The 18,009-nt window shown below is 34.0% G+C and overlaps 1 protein-coding gene across 3 annotated transcripts in view; it reads left to right on the top strand.

The window, feature by feature from the left end:
* BAHD1 (bromo adjacent homology domain containing 1) overlaps window positions 1-18,009 on the top strand; it is a 303,231-nt gene that overhangs the window by 171,716 nt on the left and 113,506 nt on the right. The gene's annotated exons all lie outside the window — the stretch shown is intronic.

Below are 18,009 nucleotides of genomic sequence, written 5' to 3' on the forward strand. Positions count from 1 at the left end.
ATCGAGCGAGTAGTGCTTTTCCGAGTACGCTCGCTCATCTCTACTATCTATCTATGTCATATCTATCTATCTCCTATCTATCTATTTATGTCATATCTAGCTATGTCATGTCATATCTATCTATCTATCTCATATCTATCTATCCATCTATGTCATATCTATCCATCTATCTATGTCATGTCATATCTATCTATCTATGTCATATCTATCTATCTATGTCATATCTATCTATCTATGTCATATCTATCTATCTATGTCATATCTATCTATGTCATATCTATCTGATATCTATCTATGTCATATCTATCTATCCATCTGTCAATGTCATATCTATTTATGTCATATCTATCTATGTCATGTCATATCTATCTATCCTTCCATCTATCTTTATCTCATATCTATCTATGTCATATCTATCTATCTGTCAATCTCATATCTATCTATCTGTCAATCTCATATCTATCTATCTATGGCATATCTATCTCTGTCATATCTATCTCTGTCATATCTATCTCTGTCATATCTATCTGTCATATCTATCTCTGTCATATCTATCTTTTTTTCTCTGTCATATCTATCTCTGTCATATCTATCTCTGTCATATCTATCTGTCATATCTATCTCTGTCATATCTATCTATTTATCTCTTTCATATCTGTCATCTATCTATGTCATATCTGTCATCTATCTATGTCATATCTATCTATCTATCTATCTATCTATCTGTCATGTCATATCTGTCTATCTACGTCATATCTATCTATGTCATATCTATCTATCTATGTCATATCTATCTATGTCATATCTATCTATCTATGTCATATCTATCTATCCATGTCATATCTCTCTATCTATGTCATATCTATCTATCTATGTCATATCTATCTATCTATGTCATGTCTGTCTATCTATGTCATGTCTGTCTATCTATGTCATGTCTATCTCTCTATCTATCCATCTTTCTACGTCATATCTATCTGTCATGTCATATCTATCTATCTAATATCTGTCTATGTCATATATATCTATCTATCTATGTCATATCTGTATATCTGTCATATATATCTATCTATCTGTCATTTCTGTATATCTGTCATATATATCTATGTATGTCATATCTATCTGTCATGTCATATCTATCTATATCTATCTATGTCATATCTGTCATATGTATCTATATATCTGTCATCTATCTATTTATCTATCTCTGTCATATCTATCTATCTCCTATCTATCCATCTATGTCATATCTATGTCATATCTATCTATCTATGTCATATCTATCTCTCATATCTATCTATCTATGTCATGTCATATCTATCTATCATGTCCTATCTATCTATCTATCTATCTATCTATGTCATATCTATCTATCTATGTCATATCTATCTCTCTATTTATCTATCTTTCTATGTCATATCTATCTCTCTATTTTTCTATCTCATGTCTGTCTATCTATCTCATATCTATCTATCTATGTCATATCTATCTATCCATCTGTCAATGTCATATCTATCTATGTCATGTCATATCTATCTCTCTATCTCATGTCTGTCTTTCTATGTCATATCCATCTATCTATGTCCTATCTATCTATCCATCTGTCATGGTCATATCTATCTATGTCATATCTATCTATGTCCTATCCATCTCATAGCTATCTATTTATCTATATATCTCATATCTATCTATCTATGTCATATCTATCTATCTATCTATCTGCCAGTGTCATATCTATCTATGTCATATCTATCTATGTCATGTCATGTCATATCTATCTATCTATCTATCTATCTCATATCTATTTATCTATCTATCTTATATCTATCTATGTCATATCTATCTATCTATCTCATGTCTGTCATATCTATCTATCTTATATCTATCTATCTCATATCTGTCTATGTCATATCTGTCTATCTATCTATGTCATATCTATCTATCTATCTATGCATCTCATATCTGTCTATGTCATATCTATCTATCTCATATCTATCTATCTAATCTATGTATCTGTCAATGTCATATTTATCTATATCATATCTATCTGTCATGTCACATATGTATGTATCTATCTATGTCATATCTGTCATAACTATCTATCTCATATCTGTCTGTCATATCTATCTATCTATCTATCTATGTCATGTCATGTATATCTATCTCATATCTATCGATCTATCTATCTGTCATATCTATCTATCTCATATCTATCTATGTGATATCTATCTCATATCTATCTATTTATGTCATGCCATATCTATCTATCTCTGTCATATCTATCTATCTATCCATCTATGTCATATCCATCTATGTCATATCTATCTGTCATATCTATCTATCTATGTCATATCTATCTATCTATGTCATATCTATCTATCTATGTCATGTCATATCTATCTCTGTCATGTCATATCTATCTATCTGTCATGTCATATCTATCTATCTATATCATATCTGTCTATCTATGTCATATTTATCTATTTCATATCTATCTATGTCATGTCATATCTATCTCATATCTATCTATGTCATATCTATCTATCTATGTCATATCTATGTATGTCATATCTATCTATGTCATATCTATCTCATATCTATCTATGTCATATCTATCTATCCATCTGTCAATGTCATATCTATTTATGTCATATCTATCTATCCTTCCATCTATCTTTATCTCATATCTATCTATGTCATATCTGTCTATCTATCTGTCAATCTCATATCTATCTATCTATTGTATATCTATCTATATCATATCTATCTATATCTATCTATCTATGTCATATCTATCTATCTATCTGTCATATCTATCTCTGTCATATCTATCTGTCATATCTATCTCTGTCATATCTATCTGTCATATCTATCTATTTATCTCTGTCATATCTGTCATCTATCTATCTATGTCATATCTGTCATCTATCTATGTCATATCTATCTATCTATCTGTCATGTCATATCTGTCTATCTACGTCATATCTATCTATCTATCTATCTATCTATGTCATATCTATCTATGTCATATCTATCTATGTCATATCTATCTATGTCATATCTATCTATCTATGTCATATCTCTCTATCTATGTCATATCTCTCTATCTATGTCATATCTCTCTATCTATGTCATATCTATCTCTCTATTTATCTATCTTTCTATGTCATATCTTTCTCTCTATCTATCTCATATCTGTCTATCTATGTCATATCTATCTATCTATCTATCTATCTATCTATCTATCTATCTATCTATCTATCTCCTATCTATCTATCTATGTCATATCTATCTATCTATGTCATGTCTGTCTATCTATGTCATGTCTGTCTATCTATGTCATGTCTATCTCTCTATCCATCTTTCTATGTCATATCTATCTGTCATATCTATCTGTCATGTCATATCTATCTATCTATCTCATATCTATCTATCTCACATCTATCTATCTATGCCATATTTATCTATCTATGTCAGGTCATATCTATCTCATATCTATCTATCACTGTCATATCTATCTATCTCCTATCTATCTCATATCTATATATGTCATATCTATTTATCTATGTCATATCTATCTCATGTCCGTCTATCTATGTCATGTCTGTCTATGTCATATCTATCTGTCATATCTATCTATCTATCTATCTATCTTTATCTCATATCTATCTATGTCATATCTATCTATCTGTCATATCTATCTATCTATGTCATATCTATCTCTCCTATCTATCTATGTCATGTCATATTTATCTATCATGTCATATCTATCTATCTATCTATGTCATATCTATCTTTTTATGTCATATCTATCTCTCTATTTATCTATCTTTCTATGTCATATCTATCTCTCTATTTATCTATCTCATGTCTATCTATCTATGTCATGTCTGTCTATCTATCTCATATCTATCTATCTATGTCATATCTATCTATCCATCTGTCAATGTCATATCTATCTATGTCATGTCATATCTATCTCTCTATCTCATGTCTGTCTTTCTATGTCATATCCATCTATCTATGTCCTATCTATCTATCCATCTGTCATGGTCATATCTATCTATGGCATGTCATATCTATCTATCTCATATCTGTCTATCTATGTCATATCTATCTATCTATGTCATATCTATGTCATATCTATCTATGTCCTATCCATCTCATAGCTATCTATTTATCTATATATCTCATATCTATCTATCTATGTCATATCTATCTATCTGCCAGTGTCATATCTATCTATGTCATATCTATCTATGTCATGTCATGTCATATCTATCTATCTATCTCATATCTATTTATCTATCTATCTTATATCTATCTATGTCATATCTATCTATCTATCTATGCATCTCATATCTGTCTATCTATGTCATATCTATCTATCTCATATCTATCTATCTCTGTCATATCTATCTCTGTCATATCTATCTATCTAATCTATGTATCTGTCAGTGTCATATTTATCTATATCATATCTATCTATGTCATGTCATATATGTATGTATCTATCTATGTCATATCTGTCATAACTATCTATCTCATATCTGTCTATCTATGTCATATCTATCTATCTATCCATGTCATGTCTATCTATCTCATATCTATCGATCTATCTATCTGTCATATCTATCTATCTATCTCATATCTATCTATCTCTGTCATATCTATCTATGTGATATCTATCTCATATCTATCTATTTATGTCATGCCATATCTATCTATCTCTGTCATATCTATCTATCCATCTATGTCATATCCATCTATGTCATATCTATCTATATATGTCATATCTATCTATCTATCTATCTATGTCATGTCATGTCATGTCATGTCATGTCATGTCATGTCATGTCATGTCTATCTATGTCATGTCATGTCATATCTATCTCACGTCTGTCTATCTATGTCATATCTATCTATGTCATATCTATCTATCTATGTCATATCTATCTATCTATGTCATATCTATCTATGTCATGTCATATCTATCTATCTCATATCTATCTATATCTATCTTTCTATGTCATATCTATCTATCTCATATCTGTCTATCTATGTCATATCTATCTATCTATGTCATGTCATATCTATCTATTTATATTATATCTGTCTATGTCATATTTATCTATTTCATATCTATCTATGTCATGTCATATCTATCTCATATCTATCTATGTATCTGTCATATCTATCTATGTCATATTTATCTATCTATGTTATATCTATCTATTTATGTCATATCTATCTATCTGTCATATCTATATATCTCATATCTATCTATCTATGTCATATCTATCTATCTCCAATCTATCTGTCAATCTATGTCATATCTATCTATCTCATATCTATCTATCTATCTATCTATCTATCTATCTATCTATGTCATATCTATCCCATATCTATCTATCTATCTATCTCATTATCTATCTATCTATCTATCTCATATCTATCTATCTATCTATCTCATATCTATCTAATCTATCTATGTCATATCTCTCTGTCTATGTATCTATCTGTCAATGTCATATCTGTCTATATCATATCTATCTATGTCATGTCATATGTATTTATCTATCTATCTATGTCATATCTATCTATCTATCTATCTCATATCTATCTATCCATGTCATATCTATCTATCTATCTCCTTTCTCATATCTATCTATGTTATATCTATCTATCTGTCTATCATCTGTCTATCTCCTATCTATCTATTTATCTATATATCTCATATCTATCTCTCTGTCATATCTATCTATCTATCTTTCTGTCATATCTATGTCATATCTATCTATCTATGTCATATCTATCTATCTGTCAATGTCATATCTATCTGTCATGTTATATCTATCTATCTCATATCTGTCTGTCATATCTATCTATCTATGTCTTTCTATCTATCTCTGTCATATCTATCTATCCATCTATGTCATATCTATCCATGTCATGTCTGTCATATATATATATATATATATATATATATATATATATATATATATAGATAGATATGACATAGACAGATATGACAGATAGATATGACAAAGATAGATAGAAATATAGATAGATATGACATAGATAGAAAGATGGATAGATATGACATAGATATGACAGGGATAGATATGACAGGGATAGATATGACAGGGATAGATATGACAGGGATAGATATGACAGGGATAGATATGACAGGGATAGATATGACATTGACAGATGGATAGATAGATAGATATGACATAGATAGATAGATATGACAGACAGATATGAGATAAATAGATAGTTATGACATAGATATGACAGATAGATAGATAGATAAATAGATACATATGACATGACATAGATAGATATGATATAGATAGATATGACATTGACAGATAGATACATAGATAGAGAGATATGAGATAGATAGATATGACAGATAGATAGATAGATATGACAGATAGATAGATATGACAGATAGATAGATATGACAGATAGATAGATATGACAGATAGATAGATATGACAGATAGATAGATATGACAGATAGATAGATATGACATAGATAGATAGATATGACATAGATAGATATGACATAGATAGATATGAGATAGCTAGATATGACATGACATAGTTAGATATGGCATAGATAGATATGAGATAGCTAGATATGACATGACATAGTTAGATATGGCATAGATAGATAGATAGAGAGATATGAGATAGATAGATATGACAGATAGATAGATATGACAGATAGATAGATATGACATAGATAGATATGACATAGATAGATATGACATAGATAGATATGACATAGATATGAGATAGCTAGATATGACATGACATAGTTAGATATGGCATAGATAGATAGATAGATATGAGATAGATAGATTTGAGATAGATAGATATGACATAGATAGATAGATATGACATAGATAGACAGACGTGAGAGAGATAGATATGAGATAGATAGATATGATATATATATATATATATATATATATATATATATATATATACACATAGATATTAGATAGATAGATGACATGACATAGATAGATAGATATGACATTGACAGATAGATAGATAGATGTGGCATAGATAGATAGATGTGGCATAGATAGATATGACATAGATGGATAGATAGAAAGAGATAGAAATATAGATATGACATAGATAGATAGAAAGATGGATAGATATGACATAGATAGATAGATATGACATAGATAGATATGAGATAGGAGATAGATAGATGGATAGATAGGAGATAGATAGATAGATATGACATAGATAGATATGACAGAGATAGATAGATATGACAGAGATAGATAGATGTGACATCACATGGATAGATAGATATGACATATATAGATAGATATGACATAGATACATGTCATATCTATCTATCTATGTCATATCTATCTATCCATGTCATGTCATATCTATCTATCTATGTCATATCTATCTATCTATGTCATATCTATCGATCTATGTCATATATATCCATCTTTCTATCTATCTATCTATGTCATATCTATATTTCTATCTCTTTCTATCTATCCATCTATGTCATATCTGTCTATCTATGTCATATCTATCTATATATGTCATATCTATCTATCCATGTCATGTCATATCTATTTCATGTCATGTCATATCTATTTCATGTCATGTCATATCTATTTCATGTCATATCTATTTCATGTCATATCTATCTATTTCATATCTATCTATCTATGTCATATCTATCTATGTCATATCTATCTATGTCATATCTATCTATGTCATATCTATCTATGTCATATCATATCTATCTATCTATGTCATGTCATATCTATCTATCTATCTCATATCTGTCTATCTATCTCATATCTGTCTATGTCATATCTATCTATCTATGTCATATCTATCTATCCATGTCATATCTATCTATCCATGTCATATCTATCTATCTATCTATCTATCTATCTATCTATCTATCTATCTATCTATCTATCTATCTATCTCCTTTCTCATATCTATCTATGTTATATCTATCTATCTGTCTATCATCTGTCTATCCCCTATCTATCTATTTATCTATATATCTCATATCTATCTCTGTCATATCTATCTATCTATCTATCTTTCTGTCATATCTGTCATATCTATCTATCTGTCAATGTCATATCTATCTGTCATGTTATATCTATCTATCTATCTCATATCTGTCTGTCATATCTATCAATCTCATATCTATCTATGTCATATCTATCTATCTATCTCATATCTGTCTGTCATATCTATCTATCTATGTCATGTCATATCTTATCTATCTATGTCATGTCTATCTATCTATCTCATATCTGTCTATGTCATGTCATATCTATGTCATGTCATATCTATCTCATGTCATATCTATCTATGTCATTTCTATCTATCCATGTCATATCTATCCATCTTTCTATCTGTCATATCTATCTATATTTCTATCTATCTTTCTATCTCTGTCATATCTATCTATCCATCTATGTCATATCTATCTATGTCATATCTATCTGTCTGTCATATCTATCTATCCATGTCATATCTATCTATCCATGTCATATCTATCTATCCATGTCATATCTATCCATCTTTCTATCTATCTATGTCATATCTATCTATCCATGTCATATCTATCTATTTCATATCTATCTACCTGTCAATGTCATATCTATCTGTCAATGTCATATCTATCTATCTATGTCATGTCATGTCATCTATCTATCTCATATCTATCTATATCTATCTATCTATGTCATATCTATCTATCTCATATCTATCTATCTATCTCATATCTGTCTATCTATGTCATATCTATCTATCTCATATCTATCTATCTATCTCATATCTGTCTATCTATGTCATATCTATCTATCTATGTCATCTATCTATCTATGCCATGTCATATCTATCTATCTATATCATGTCATATCTATCTATCTATCTATGTCATATCTATGTCATGTCATGTCATATCTATCTATATCTATCTATCTATGTCATATCTATCTATGTCATGTCATATCTATCTATCTCATATCTATCTATCTGTCATATCTATCTATGTATGTCATATCTATGTCATATCTATCTATCTATGTCATATCTATCTATATCATATCTATTTATCTATCTATCTCATCTCTATGTATGTCATTATCTATCTATCTATCTATCTATTTATCTATGTCATATCTATCTGTCTCTATCTATCTCATATCTGTCTCTCATATCTATCAATCTCATATCTATCTATCTATCTATGTCATATCTATCTATCTATCTATCTGTCTGTCTGTCTGTCTGTCTGTCTGTCTGTCTATGTCATATCTATCTATGTCATATCTATCTATCTCATATCTGTGTATCTATGTCATATCTATCTATCTATGTCATATCTATCTATGTCATGTCATATCTATCTATGTCATGTCATATCTATCTATGTCATATCTATCTATCCATCTATCTATCTATCTATGTCATATCTATCTATCTCCTATCTCATATCTATCAATCTATCTATCTATCGCCTATCTCATATCTATCTGTCTATCTATGTCATGTCATATCTATCTGTCTATCTATGTCATATCTATCTATGTCATATCTATCTATGTCATATCTATCTATGTCATATCTATGTCATATCTATCTATGTCATATCTATGTCATATCTATCTATGTCAGATCTATGTCATATCTATCTATGTCATATCTATCTGTCATGTCATATCTATCTATCTCATATCTATCTATCCCTGTCATATCTATCTCTGCCATATCTATCTATCTGTCTGTCATATCTATCTATCTCATGTCATATCTATCTATCTATCTATCTATCTATCTATGTCATATGTATCTATCTGTCTCCCATCCATCTATCCATCTATCTATCTGTCTTCTATCTCATATCTATCTATCTGTCTTCTATCTCATATCTATCTATCTGTCTTCTATCTCATATCTATCTATCAATCTATCTATCTCATATCTATCTATGTCATATGTCTCTCTCTCTCTCTATCTATCTGTCAATGTCATATTTATCTATATCATATCTATCTATGTCATATCTATCTATCTATTTATCTCATATCTATCTATCTATCTATCTAGCTATCTCATATCTATCTATCTATCTCATATCTATCTATCTGTCATATCTATCTATCTGTCATATCTATCTGACAATGTCATATCTATCTATCTATCTATCTATCTATCTATCTATCTATATCATATCTATTTATCTATCTATCTCATCTCTATCTATGTCATATCTATCTATGTCATATCTATCTATCTATCTATCTATCTCATATCTGTCTATCTATGTCATATCTATCTATGTCATATCTATCTATGTCATATCTATCTATCTGACAATGTCATATCTATCTATCTATCTATCTATATCATATCTATTTATCTATCTATCTCATCTCTATCTATGTCATTATCTATCTGTCATATCTATCTATGTCATTCTATCTATCTATCTATCTTTCTATCTCATATCTGTCTATCTATGTCATATCTATCTATGTCATATCTATCTATCTCATATCTGTCTATCTATGTCATATCTATCTATATATCTATCTGTCATATCTATCTATCTATGTCATGTCATATCTATCTATCTATGTCATATCTATCTATCTCCTATCTCATATCTATCTATCTATCTATCGCCTATCTCATATCTATCTATCCATCTATCTCATAGCTCTCTTTCTCTCTCTCTCATATCTATCTGTCTATCTCGTATGTATCTGTCTCTCTCAGGTAGATAATGAGATAGGTGATGACTGGTTCCCTGTAATGTAGTTGCTCTGGTTCCCTGTAATGTAGTTGCTCTGCTATCTCGTATCTATATATTTGTCTATCTCAAGTAGATGTGAAATGGATAAATAGACAGATATGAGACAGACAGATATGAGACAGACAGATCGATAGATATGAGGCAAATAGATATGGGGCATATAGATATGAGATCGGCAGATATGAGATTTATAGATAGATATGAGATAGACAGATATGGGGCAGATAGATATGAAATAGACAGATATGGGGCATATAGATATGCGTCCGATATAAGATAGACAGATTTATATGAAACAGGTAGATATGAGAGAGACAGGTAGATATGAGAGGGACAGATAGATATGAGATACATTAATAGATGGATTGATAGAAATGGGATAGATAGATATGAGATTGACATAGACAGATTAATATGAGACAGATAGCTAGATATGAGAGAGAGATGGATTAATATGAGTTGGATAGATAGATATGAGATAGATAATAGATAGTTTAGGGGGTTCAACGTTGATGACTGGTTTCCTTTTAAGCGAACGATATGTATTCACTGTTCGGTTTTATTGTAGGGTGGATCTGTTTTCCTGTTCCTATGATGAAGCTTTAGCGCAGGTGCACACGTGCCCTTATTCAGCTAGTACAAAGTTTTAGCAAGTTTACTGGGGCTTATCTCAAACACCGTAATCCACAAACTTCACAGCACTCCCAAAGTGTTACTTAGGATACACTTTATGCCGTGGCGAGGAGCATGTATCATATTTATACCGCTGGAGTTCAAAACAATCATTGTAAAAGGTTCTTTAGTGCCGCATGCATGTGCCATGTTAGTTCTTTCTACTCATTCCCATAATTTTGTATGGCTTGCAATGTGTTCAGTCATCTGAAAACAAGCCTCTCACAAATGGAAACACATAATCAACTATTACACCTAAATGGAGCACCTAGGCATCTTGTACATCAGACTGCGCATGTCTGCGTTCATGAAACATTGGACTTTTCTTCTTTTTTCAATAATGTAACTAAAATCATCTCACTATGTCATCTTAGATCAGCGGACAATCACCAAAACTGCGGCCATGGCAAGCTCACATATAAGGATACCAACACTTTACAGTTTGGTAAAAAGATTAAAGCTATATACTATAGATCATAATATTACATATGTCACAAAAAATATCTTAATTATATAATTTATAGGGTTCCTATAAAAAAACGGAAACTTTCAATGTTTTATTGAAACAGAAATATTATTGATATAGCCAAAATATTTACATGTTTTTTAGCATATGTAGCAGATTGTAGGACTAATTACAAAGGGAGCGTGCTGGTACTTTGTACTGGATGAATACAATGTAATACTTAGGGAATGCTGTGAGGTTTGTGGATGATATACTTGGGCTGAGGATCAGGGTCAAAATCGCAGGCAACTCGGTATTTCAGTTAATAGTACATCGTGCTGCTTGTGAGCTTGGACTATCTATCTATTATCTATTTATCTAGCTATCTATCATCTATGTTTCTATTTATCTCATATCTATGATCTGTCTACCTCATAATTATCTATCTGTCTACCTCAAATCTATCCATCTACTTTATATCTATCTATCCGTCTGTTTTTCTAATCTCACCTCTGGATTATTGAACATAGAAGAGTATAGAGAATTTACTTCTTAGAAAAAAAGGGTTCAGGTAAAACCTCCAGAGTAAATGTTAAGACAAAATAAGCCGCTGGTAATGTTTCTAGTCATAGTTAGTTCTCTTTGCGCAGCATTCTGGTTTTCACACTGCTTCGAATCTGCATATGAAAATATAGATCAATACGGATTCATAATATGGGCCACTCTCTTTATAGCAGTTTTTATTTTCTATTATATCTGTTTTTGTTTTAGATTTTATTCTGAGTTGTGTTTTTTTTATCAGTATATATTAAAGGGGTTGTCCGGCCACACAGGGTAAAAATTTTTATAATGCTGCTGCTTTCCTTTCAGTAAGGATAGTAACAGACAGCATACAGGGGCTCAAACCCGCCAGCAGATCAGCTGCAATGTCAGTTTCTTACCTTAGATTCTGATCTTCACTGCAGCTTTCAAAGATGGCACCTCTCTGCGCTCTCCCTCTTCTGTGTGCGCGCTCCCGATGGTAGTAAGAGACATGAAAAGGCAGGATTTCATGGCCTCCCTCAGCTCACGTCCTTGCCCCGCTCACGACACGCCCACCTCTATTGAACTGCTCTACAGTCTCTCCCCGCCCAGGCCCCGCCCCCTGCTGCATACTATAATCAGAGGGGGTGTGGCCAGGGGAGACTGCGTTATACACTCATGTCAGGATAAAATCCTGCCATGACTGTAAACAGCATTACTGTGCATAGTGAATGGAGAGGGGCGGGGGAGAGCCCAGAGAGAACTCTCCTGCAGCCCCCCACTGCAAGGCTACCTACTGCCCCCCCACCCTGCTAAAGTGAAACAAAACATTTCCCCACACTCACATGCCCTCATAGTGCCACTCCCACAGTGCCCCCCTAATGATCCCCCACAGTGCCACAAACAGTGCCCTCTACAGTACCCCCTACACATGCCCCCCAGTGTCACCCCTACAGTGCCCTCCAAAGTAGCCCCCCTCATTCCCCCCAACCACAGCATTCTCCACAGTCCCCCCTCAACAGTGCCCCCCCCCAGTATTCCCCCCCACAGTGCCCTCCGCAGTATCCCCCCTACACATGCCACCCACCCCCCCAGAGTCCCCCCCACTGCACTCCAAAGTAGCCCCCCTCCACATGCCCCCCATCCACAGCGTCCCTATACAGTGCCCCCCCTGTGACCTCCCCCACAGAGTCCCCCTTTACAGTGCCCACACACAAGTACACTAACAGCACCCCCCCCTCCCCCTCCCCCCGGGACTTCTGACAGCCGGTTCCCCTGACATTGCACACACACACATCACTGCCGCTGCCCCCCCTCCCCCCGGGACTTCTGACAGCCGGGTCTCCTGACATTGCACACACACACATCACTGCCGCTGCCCCCCCCCACGAGAGCCCGCCCCTCCTCTCATTCTTACCTTGGAGTTGAAGAGCCAGCAGACACGCCTCCCCTGCAGGGGCAGAACTGAGCTTCCCAGGCTGAAGTTCTTCTGCACATGCGCAGAGCTGTGCTGGAGAGGCGCGTCCCCGGTCGTCCCGACAAGAAGAGGACTAGAGACTTGTCGGAACCAGGAACCATGGCAACCGAGGAGCAACACAGGGGGGGGCAGCCAAGAGGTAAGTGAATAACTTCTGTTTGCCTAATTTACAATGCACAATGTATATTACAAAGTGCATTGTATTGGGCAAACAGAAGTAATGAGACCTAATGTTTATGGCCGGACAACCCCTTTAAGTTTTTTTCCACTATAGGATTTTACTTTTTTGCTGTTTTTATAACATTGCCGATAATAAAATACTTATTTGTGTATGCTAACGCGGAACATGGGTTTTTAAATTCAGTCCATTGACTTTTACGGGTTAAAATGTTATTAATAAGTATCTATTAAAACATGCTGGATAAAATACATGTATGAAAAAAGTGCAAATATGAGAAAACCATTTAAATGTATTGTCACAGTTTTTCAATAAGATAAAACAATGGAATTAATAGAGATACCTAATACACAAGCGTGAATCAGCCCTTAGCAAATTCCAGACAATCATGGAGAAAAACCAATTAGATTACACAGGTCTGCAAAAAACGTTTTTAAAAATTGTTTTGATTTTGTTAAATCATCTTTATGTAGTTTTTTGCACAGATTTCAAAAATGACATGGGTTTTTTTCTATCACGTAAAACTTGCCTACAAAATAAAGTTGAAGTATTTGGAAAAAATACAAAAAACAGAAAATTTTTTATTTGTTTTTATTATTTTAACATGAAGTAAAAAGCCAAAAAAACAACAACAATACCTAGCTAAAATAAGCATAATAGTGATACACATGTGTTGCAAAGTTATTATAAGTCTTTGTAAAAACGTTTTCTTTTTCCATCAAAGCTTCTTTTGGTACTTTTTCGGCTGTGTTCTTGTGAATTTTCCCTTTTTAACATCCAACAGTAGTCTGCCATCATGTTGACATTCCATCGACCTTGGTATCTGTGCTCCATTTCTTTTAGATCTTGATGGACACGTTCTCCTTGTTCCTCACTTACAGCCCCAAGATTTTCTGGAAAGTTGTCCAGATGTGAGTGAAGGAAATGGACTTTGACACTCATGTTGCAGCCCAAGATTTTGTAGTTTTGTAACAATTCAGCAACCAAAGTTTTGAAGTTTGGGTCTTGGGTCTTATTAAGAACAAACCCAAGATTTTCGTAGCATTCTTTCAAATGGACTGAGTGTCCAACAGGCACAGAAGCATATTGGTTACCCTTGTGAAGAAGTACGGCTTTCAAACTCCTTTTTGACGAATCTATGAAAAGTCTCCATTCCTCTGGGTCATACGAAAACAAAGATCTGGTACCGTGTTAGCCAGTAGAGCAAAATGTAATTGTTCTCAGCAAGAGAAACGACGTAATCTTGTAGATATGATACCTTTTAATGGCTAACAAAAATACATGATGTAATAATAGCGAGCTTCCGAACCAACGCAGGGTTCTTCTTCAGGCTTATGGATTGGATCTGAAGAGGCATGCATATTTATACTCACTTATAACATACATACTTATGACAAGGCACAGATATGGATGTGATTGGTTTGCACTTAAAAGGAATTCTGCAACAACAAACAAACTTTTTTTGTGTCTAGGCACTGATAGCAGAGTAAAAGTTTTATGGTCCCTAAATTACTGTTGGAGGGGGGGAGGTCATCAGGCTTGAATTGCTACAAGAGATACACAAACATTTTTAGCTAAACACTGATAAGGGAGTGAAAGTTTATGGTCCCTGAATTACTGTTGATGGGGGTCTTATCTGTATAATAAATGTCTCACACTTCCCATTCACGCATAAATCCTGGGGAATAATTTAACCCAGTATTCAGCGTGTCAAAGGTTGTTATCAATTTATATTCCCAAATTCTTCTGTGGTATTGTGACTTGAAACCACCCTTCAATATCAAAACTCTCATATCTCCTATGTTATGTCCATGGTTAGAGAAGTGCTCGGCCACAGGTAATTCCCTTTTTCTGTGTTCAATCGTGTGGTGATGAGATCTCATCCTGGCTTTCAGTTTCTGTCCTGTTTCTCCAACATAAAGACCCCCAACATGACATTTACTGCACATGATCAGGTACACAACATTGGATGAGGAACATGTAAATGTCCCTGGGATCTTATAGTCCTGCTGTGTGTTGGGGATCCGTATCCTGTCCGCAGTCAGTATATGTGAGCAGGTCTTACACCTCCTTACATTACAGGGATAAGTTCCTTTTTGTGTGTCAGAGGGTAATGCACTCCTGATTATAAAGTTCCTCAAGTTAGGAGGTTGCCTGTAACACAGAAGCGGAGGGTCTGGGAATATAGTTTTCAGACGGTCATCCTTGTGCAGGGTATGGTGGAGTTTTCTTGCGGTTTTCCTTAGTATCTCTAGTTGCGGATTGTAGGTCATTACTAGAGGCACACGATTGTTTCTTTCCTTCTCCTTGTATCGGAGTAGTTGATTTTTGGGTATCCTGGAGAGGAACATTTGTACCATCTTAAAAGAACATTTATAAATCAGGGCTACCATCCCACCTCAATTGATGACCAAATCACCAGAGCCACCAGGATACCCAGAAATCAACTACTCCAATACAAGGAGAAGGAAAGAAACAATCGTGTGCCTCTAGTAGTGACCTACAATCCGCAACTAGAGGTACTAAGGAAAACCACTAGAAAACTCCACCATACCCTGCACAAGGATGACTTGAGGAACTTTATAATCAGGAGTGCATTACCCTCTGACACACAAAAAGGAACTTATCCCTGTAATGTAAGGAGCTGTAAGACCTGCTCACATATACTGACTGCGGACAGGATACGGATCCCCAACACACAGCAGGACTATAAGATCCCAGGGACATTTACATGTTCCTCGTCCAATGTTGTGTACCTGATCATGTGCAGTAAATGTCCTGTTGGGAGTCTTTATGTTGGAGAAACAGGACAGAAACTGAAACTCAGGATGAGATCTCATCGCCACACGATTGAACACAGAAAAAGGGAATTACCTGTGGCCGAGCACTTCTCTAACCATGGACATGACATAGGAGATATGAGGGTTTTGATATTGAAGGGTGGTTTCATGTCACAAAACCACAGAAGAATTTGGGAATATAAATTGATAACAACCTTTGACACGCTGAATACTGGGTTAAATTATTCCCCAGGATTTATGCGTGAATGGGAAGTGTGAGACTTGATTGCACAGATAAGACCCCCATCAACAGTAATTCAGGGACCATAAACTTTCACTCCCTTATCAGTGTTTAGCTAAAAATGTTTGTGTATCTCTTGTAGCAATTTAAGCCTGATGACCTCCCCCCCTCCAACAGTAATTTAGAGACCATAAAACTTTCACTCCGCTATCAGTGCCTAGACACAAAAAAAGTTTGTTTGCTGTTGCAGAATTCCTTTTAAGTGCGAACCAATCACATCCATATCTGTGCCTTGTCATAAGTATGTATGTTATAAGTGTGTATAAATATGCATGCCTCTTCAGATCCAATCCATAAGCCTGAAGAAGACCCTGCGTTGGTTCGGAAGCTCGCTATTATTACATCATGTATTTTTGTTAGCCATTAAAAGGTATCATATCTACAAGATTACGTCGTTTCTCTTGCTGAGAACAATCACATCTGGGTCATACGTTATGTTGAACATTTCCCTGATTCCAAGTACATTGTTACAGAAAACTAGTTCACCCTCTTGTGTCAAAAAAGGGACAAATTCCTTTTCTCTAAGTCGGTACCATGAAAATGAAACACCGGAGGCTAACATATGTCTTTCTTTAAGTCTAGACCCTAACACTTCCGCTGAATCCGTTGGTAGGCCCAGATCTCGTACTAAATCGTTCAAGTCTGATTGAGAGAAAAGTTCAGGGTCATTGGTACCTGGATCATAGCTGTCATCTTTATCGCTGCTACTATGTGGCATTTGGTTTAAATCGTCTAAAATATTGTCCAGGGTATCCGGAGGTGAAGGAATAGGCAAGTCAGGTCCATGAGGAACAGGGC

Source organism: Eleutherodactylus coqui, unplaced genomic scaffold (assembly GCF_035609145.1).
Source record: "Eleutherodactylus coqui strain aEleCoq1 unplaced genomic scaffold, aEleCoq1.hap1 HAP1_SCAFFOLD_33, whole genome shotgun sequence".
NCBI classification, from domain to species: Eukaryota; Metazoa; Chordata; class Amphibia; order Anura; family Eleutherodactylidae; genus Eleutherodactylus; species Eleutherodactylus coqui.